The sequence below is a fragment of the Somniosus microcephalus genome, chromosome 1 (genome assembly GCF_052327205.1).
Source record: "Somniosus microcephalus isolate GS21.2 chromosome 1, FLI_Smic_1.0, whole genome shotgun sequence".
NCBI lineage: Eukaryota > Metazoa > Chordata > Chondrichthyes > Squaliformes > Somniosidae > Somniosus > Somniosus microcephalus.
In genome coordinates, this window is record NC_140987.1 from 402,909,839 (window position 1) to 402,916,556 (window position 6,718).

The window sequence follows — 6,718 nt, forward strand, 5'->3', positions numbered from 1 at the left end:
TATCACTGGAAAAATGCTTAGCTCGTCATTCATCTTATTTCTATTTGTGGGATCATTCTGTGTGAAAAAGGTTGCTATGTGTGCCGACATAACAAGAACAGTCACTGAATTTCAATGTAATTCATTTTTTGTGAAGTACTTTGGTATGTTTCTGGGACATGATAAGATGTTATATAATTGCAAATTTTTCTTTAGTCTCATTACACATCCTTGACCTGTTTCCTTTACAACTGACTCCAATATTTTCCCGACTATCAATGCCACAGATTTTCCAATGTGCCTAGAATTCCCAGGATTATGCTTTTATTCCTTTTTAAAAATTGAAATGGCTATCATTGTATTCTAGCCCTCTGGTTACATCCACTGCACCCATATCTCTCTCCTCATTTCTCCCCATATCGCAGAAGCATTCTATCTGGTCCTTTCGCTGCATGAATTCTCAATGCTCCAATTTCTTAGTGAGCATCTCATCATTGGCCATTGTTTTCCCTATAAATTCAGATCTGTCATTTTATTTGAAAAACAGTGAAAAGTACAAAGTCTAATTATGTTATTCCTAAATGGGAATTGTGAATAGAAGACCACTTTGCATGTTATAGTTCCCTAGCCACTGACTCCATCCCTCTCCCTAACATCTGTCTGAGGCTGAATCACACTGTTCGCAATCTTGGTGTTATATTTGACGCTGAAATGAGCTTCCAACTGCATATCCGCAGCATAACAAAGACCGCCTATTTCCACCTCCGTAACATTGCCCGTCTCTGCCCTTGCCTCAGCTCATCCGCTGCTGAAACCCTCATCCATGCCTTTGTTACCTCTAGACTTGACTATTCCAATGCACTCCTGGCTGGCCTCCCACATTCTACCCTACGTAAACTTGGGGTGCTCCAAAACTCGGCTGCTCATGTCCTAACTCGCACCAAGTCCCTTTTGACCATCTCCCCTGTGCTCACTGACCTACATTGGCTCCCGGTTAAGCAGCGCCTCGATTTCAAAATTCTCATCCTTGTTTTCAAATCCCTCCATGGCCTCACCCCTCCCTATCTCTGTAATCTCCTTCAGCCCCTTCAACCCAGCACAAAGCTCATGGTGTACAGAGCAGTAGTGATACTTGCCCTCCTGTATGCCTCAGAGACATGGACCATGTACAGCAGGCACCTCAAAGCACTGGAGAGGTACCACCAACGCTGTCTCCGCAAGATCCTGCAAATCCATTGGCAGGATAGGTGCACCAATGTCAGTGTTCTCGCTCAGGCCAACATCCCCAGCATCAAAGCTTTGGCCACGCTCGATCAGCTCCAATGGACGGGCCACATCGTCCGCATGACCGATACAAGACTCCCAAAGCAAGCGCTTTACTTGGAGCTCCGACACAGCAAGAGAGCCCGAGGTGGGCAGAGAAAACGCTTCAAGGACACCCTCAAAGCCTCCTTGAAAAAGTGCAACATCCCCACCGGCACCTGGGAATCCCTGGCCCAAGACCGCACAAAGTGAAGGAGCAGCATCCGGGAAGGCGCCGAACACCTCGAGCCTCTTCGCCGGGAGAAAGCGGAAGCCAAGTGCAAACAGCGGATGGAACGCACGTCAACTCAAGCACCCCACCCACCCACCCCTTCAACCTCCGCCTGCCCCACCTGTGACAGAGACTGTAGGTCCCGAATTGGACTCATCAGTCACCTGCGAACTCATTTTTAGTGTGGAAGCAAGTCATCCTCGGTTCCGAGGGACTGCCTAAGATGAAGAAGAATCTCCTTCAGCCCCACAACCCCCCCAAGATATCTGTGCTCCTCTAATTCTGCCCTCTTCAGCCTCCCTGATTATAATCGCTCAACCATTGGTTGCCGTGCCTTCTGTTGCCTCGGCCCTAAGCTGTGGAATTCCTTGTCTAAACCTCTCCACCTCGCTACCTCTCTTTCCTTCTTTAAGACGCTCCTTAAAACCTACCTCTTTGACCAAGCTTTTGGTCACCTGCCCTAATTTATCCTTATGTGGCTCAGTGTCAAATTTTTTCTCTTAAATACTGCTGTGCAGCACCTTGGGACGTTTTACTATGTCAAATGCGCTATATAAATACAAGTTGCTGTTGTTGTTGTGATAAAATTTAAAATGGAGATTATCTAATTGCAGAGACATGCAAAACAACCCTGACCATATTGGAATTACAAAGGAAATTGGGTGTAACATTTTTTTTATCCAAAGGTTACTGGAACGAGGACTAAGTTACCAGTGAAGGATATTTGGTAAACAGAGTTAATGATTTCAAGAGGCAAATAGATGAATGTCTGGAGGGAGATGAGAGGGAGGATATGGTAAGAAGCCAGGTTGGTGAAGTTAATCTTTCAAAGAAGGTGTTATTAAGGCCTTGTTCAGCCTTTTCCTGCTCCTAACAATACTTTGGGGAAAAATTCATTCCCTTAGCGCCTCCTGTTAGCACCAGCAGATGGCACTAACAGGGCGCTAGAATAGTATCACCAGGGCAAAGCAAATCCAATGCCACACGCCAAATCCCACCCTCCATAGCGCTGCCGGTAAGAGTTAACGCCGGGAACGTCAACACCAGGTGGATTGTGACATCAGTGAGTGTACAACGCTCACTGAGCGCCCGATCTGCTAAATTGATTGTCGTCACCTACCTTAGTGCCTGGGGTAAACACCGACAGGGAGAGCTGGCATGAAGCACCAGGAAGCCGGCTCCAAGGATCATCAGTAATGACTCGCAGCTGTCAGGTTAGTGCAGTTTCAATGGTTTCTTGTCAGTTTCACATACTCCAACAGTTTCATTCAGTAATATCAAGGTTCTTTTGTATCAGGAGTGTTGTGGCAACTAAAATGTAGCTACATTTATTCTTCAAAGAATCCAACTGCTACACTTGGCAAAATTAATGGGGGCTGCACTGACAGTCGACCTCACCCTCCAGGATCTACAGCGGAGGGAGCAGACGCAGCGAGAAAGACTAGAACATGTGCCCAGAGGGAGGAGGAGGGCCATCAGGGCTCTCAACAGGAGGCCTTACCCTCTGAGGGTATTCCGAGAGCACTTCTCCTACCTCCAATTAAGCGAGGAGCAGTGTATTAGAAGGCTGCACTTCACCAAGGAGGTGGTCACAGAATTCTGCCACCTCCTGCAACCAAACCTCCAGCCTTAGACTAGGGTGACCATGGCTCTCCCAGTGGCAGTCAAGGTCACCGTCACCCTCAATTTCTTTGCCATTGGATTATTGCAGTCTGCCACAAATCTCAGTTTGCTGTCCATCACTGTATCTGCAAGGTCACAGAGGCTCTCTGCAGTAGGAGAAGGGATTACATTTCCTTCCCCATCACCAGAGAGAAGCAGGACAAGCGTGCATATGGCTTTGCCAGGATAGCGGGATTCCCCATGGTGCAGGGCACCATCAACTGCACCCACATGGCTTTGCGGGCACCTGAGATCTTCCGTAACCACAAAGGCTACCGCTCATTTAACGTGCAGTTGGTGTGCGACCACAGATAGATAATCCTCAATGTCAATGTCAGCTATCCTGGCAGCAGCCACGATGCCTTCATCCTGCGCCAGACCGGTGTGCCAACACTCTTCCAGCCACCATTTCAAGCTCGCAGCTGGTTGCTCAGAGACAAGGGCTATCTGCTCTCCACCTGGCTCATGACTCCCCTCCACAACCCTAACTCTCCTGCCCAGCACTCATATAATGAGAGCCATGCTGCCACCAGGAACATCATCGAGCAGACCATCGGCCTGCTGAAGCAACGGTTCTGCTGCCTTGACCACTCGGGAGGAGCACTCCAGTACTCGGCTGAGTGGGTGTCCCATTTTGTGGTGGTCTCCTGCATGCTCCATAACTTGGCCATCATGAGGGCCCAGCCCTTGCCACCAGGGATTGCGGAACCACCTCAGGAGGAGGAAGAGGGAGAGAAGGAGGATGAGGAGGAGGAGGATGAAAAGGAGGAGGAGGAACAGGAGCGAGGGAGGAGGCAGCCACTCAATCGGCCTTCCGGAAGGGCAGTCCATGACTGCCTCATCAGACTGCAGTTCGAATGAATTAAACCCCAGATCCCCATTGCTCACCACATACCCATCATTCCATTCCTGTCACAGACCATATCACAGCACAAAGCTGAAATGAGACACACCACGAAAGAATCCAAACTGAATTAATAAATTCATCAAAAATCAGTGAACACGTATTTACACCAAAAATATTAACTCTTCACCATTCTGCAATCCCTTAGTGCCTGTCATTACTGCGCCTTTGCCGACTCTAGTGCTCCTACAGAGTGTTGCCCCAGTGGCTGCAGCACAGCTAGTGGAAGGCTGCTGAGTGTCCGTGCGGGAGACTTCAGATGGCCTTGCAGGATGCCCTCAACCAGCTCTGGACCTGGAAGGCCCAGCTGTAGACTGCACCACCTCAGCATGGGCGGCAGCAGTCTGGGCTGGCTGGATGACAGGCAGCGACAAGGGCAATGGTGGTTGGCAGTGGTTGGAGCAGGAATGGTGTCATCCTGAGAGAGGACAGCAGCTTCCTGCTCCACAGACCCACTGCACTCCCACAGGGCAGCACCTCAGCATCCCTTGCAATCTGTTGGAGCACAGATTGCTGGCTTGCTGCGACACCGTGAAAGCCTGGAAGACGCAGCCACGATGGCAGCAGTCAGAGCTTGCATGGCATCAAGCTGAGACTGCATGAGAACAGTCTGAGATTGGTTGCCACCAACCATAGACTCCATTACAGCACTAGGATATTATGTTGATTCCGCCTGTGCTGCAATGGAAGCTGCCAGATCGCCCATCACACATGGTATCAGGTCTGGGTCTCCACGGTCTCTCTGGGAGTCTACCATCCTTTGCAGACTGGAAATGATGGGCTCCATGGTGTTAGCAGAGCCTTGTGCAATGTTGGAGGCAGACTACTCCACGCTCCTTATCATTGCCAAGAGGCTTTCGGGCACCCTTGCCATTACACCTATCATCTCAGTGTGCATGCCCATCATCCTTCTTCTAAAGGCCTCCCTACGAGGTCCTCATCTGAGTACTGTGCAGCAGAACTCGCGGGGGAATTCGCCCTCCGGGGAGCTGGCTCCCGAGCTACCCTTTCCCCCTGGCCTTGCTGCAGCCGACTCATCCCTGGTGCTTCATCCTGTGCAGATCCCGCTACTATACTAGCCTCTAAAGAATGCGTAGTGCCAGTATCTGAGCTGCTGTCTGTGGGTGAGAGATGCAGTGACATGGTGTGTTCTTCCTCCTCCTCTTCTCCCGCCTCACTCTATACCGTGCCCTCAGGGACAGAATGCTCAGGTGCTTGCTGATTATCTGAAAACATAAAGGCACAAAAGTCTGGTTAAGGTGAGGGGAGGGGATCAGAAAGGGAGATATGCATGCATACAATATGATTAGTTGTTAACATCAAGAAAACCAAAGAAATCATTGTGCACTTCAGGAAGTCTAAAGGCAGAAGTCACACCCCCATCCACATCAATGGGGCTGTGGTGGAAAGGGTGGACAGCTTTAAGTTCCTCGGAGTCCACATCACGGAAGACCTCTCCTGGTCCCTCAATACCTCCTCTCTGGTGAAGAAGGCCCAGCAGTGCCTATATTTCCTAAGGAGGCTGAAGGGATGTAACCTGTCACCCCGATCCTCTCTAACTTTTACCGCTGCACAATAGAGAGCATCCTGACAAACTGTATCACAGTATGGTATGGCAGCTGTAGCTACTATGACCGGAAAGCCCTGCAGCGGGTAGTCAAAACTGCCCAATGCATTACCGGCACCCGGCTACCGACCATAGAGCACATATACCAGAAACGCTGTTTACGGAGGTCACAGTCCATCATCAAAGACCCTACCCACCCCAGCCACAGTCTGTTCACCCTCCTGCCATCTGGGAGACGCTACAGATGCATTCGCACCCGTACGAACAGCTTCTTTCCCAGGGCTGTCATCCTACTGAACTCCACAAATAAACTCTAAAGCCTGCACATCTGCCAATGCACTTTATTATGTTTATGTTAATGTATTACAAGCCAAATGTATGTTGAATGTTTAAATGTCTTAATCTAAATGTACACTCTCGGGAGCCGCAAGCCTACATTTCATTGTACTGCACTTGTGCACTAACAATGACAATAAAAGTTGATTTGATTTGATTTAGTTGGAATGTACGAAAGGCTTGTGGGGTGAGGGGGAGGTGGGATGTGAGAAGAAGGAGTAGGGATGAACATACTGTTGTTGTCCCCCAGGGGGGTCAATGTCACCGGTGGCCACAGCGCCCACCAGCTAGCGCCCAATAATTTGCAGCACTCGATTCTCCAACTCAGGCAGTGGTTGGGTGTCGGCTTGTCCCCCGCCTGTGCACTCCTGCTCCCTCCTGATGTGAGCCACCTTGGCCTGCAAGAGAAAGGAAAGTGTGTGAGTGAGTGTGGGGCAATGTGTTTGGGTGATGTGCTTCCCATAGTTGAATAGCTGTCATTGTGTGCAAGGTGTGAGTTGTGGGTGTGAGTGTTGGTAGGTAGAGATTGTTGGTGGGTGAGTTCTGGGGGTGTGGTGCTTTGGGCAGTGTGTGAAGATTGTGGCTCAGATGCTGGCATGCAGCATTTGTTGAAGCATTCTCTCACCCTGACCACCCAAATGAGGTTGTTAAGTTTCTTCCTGCACTGTGTGTGGGTCCTGGGGACCATAGTGCTGCCCAAGATGTGCTGTGCTACCGCCCTCCACATGGTGTGGAA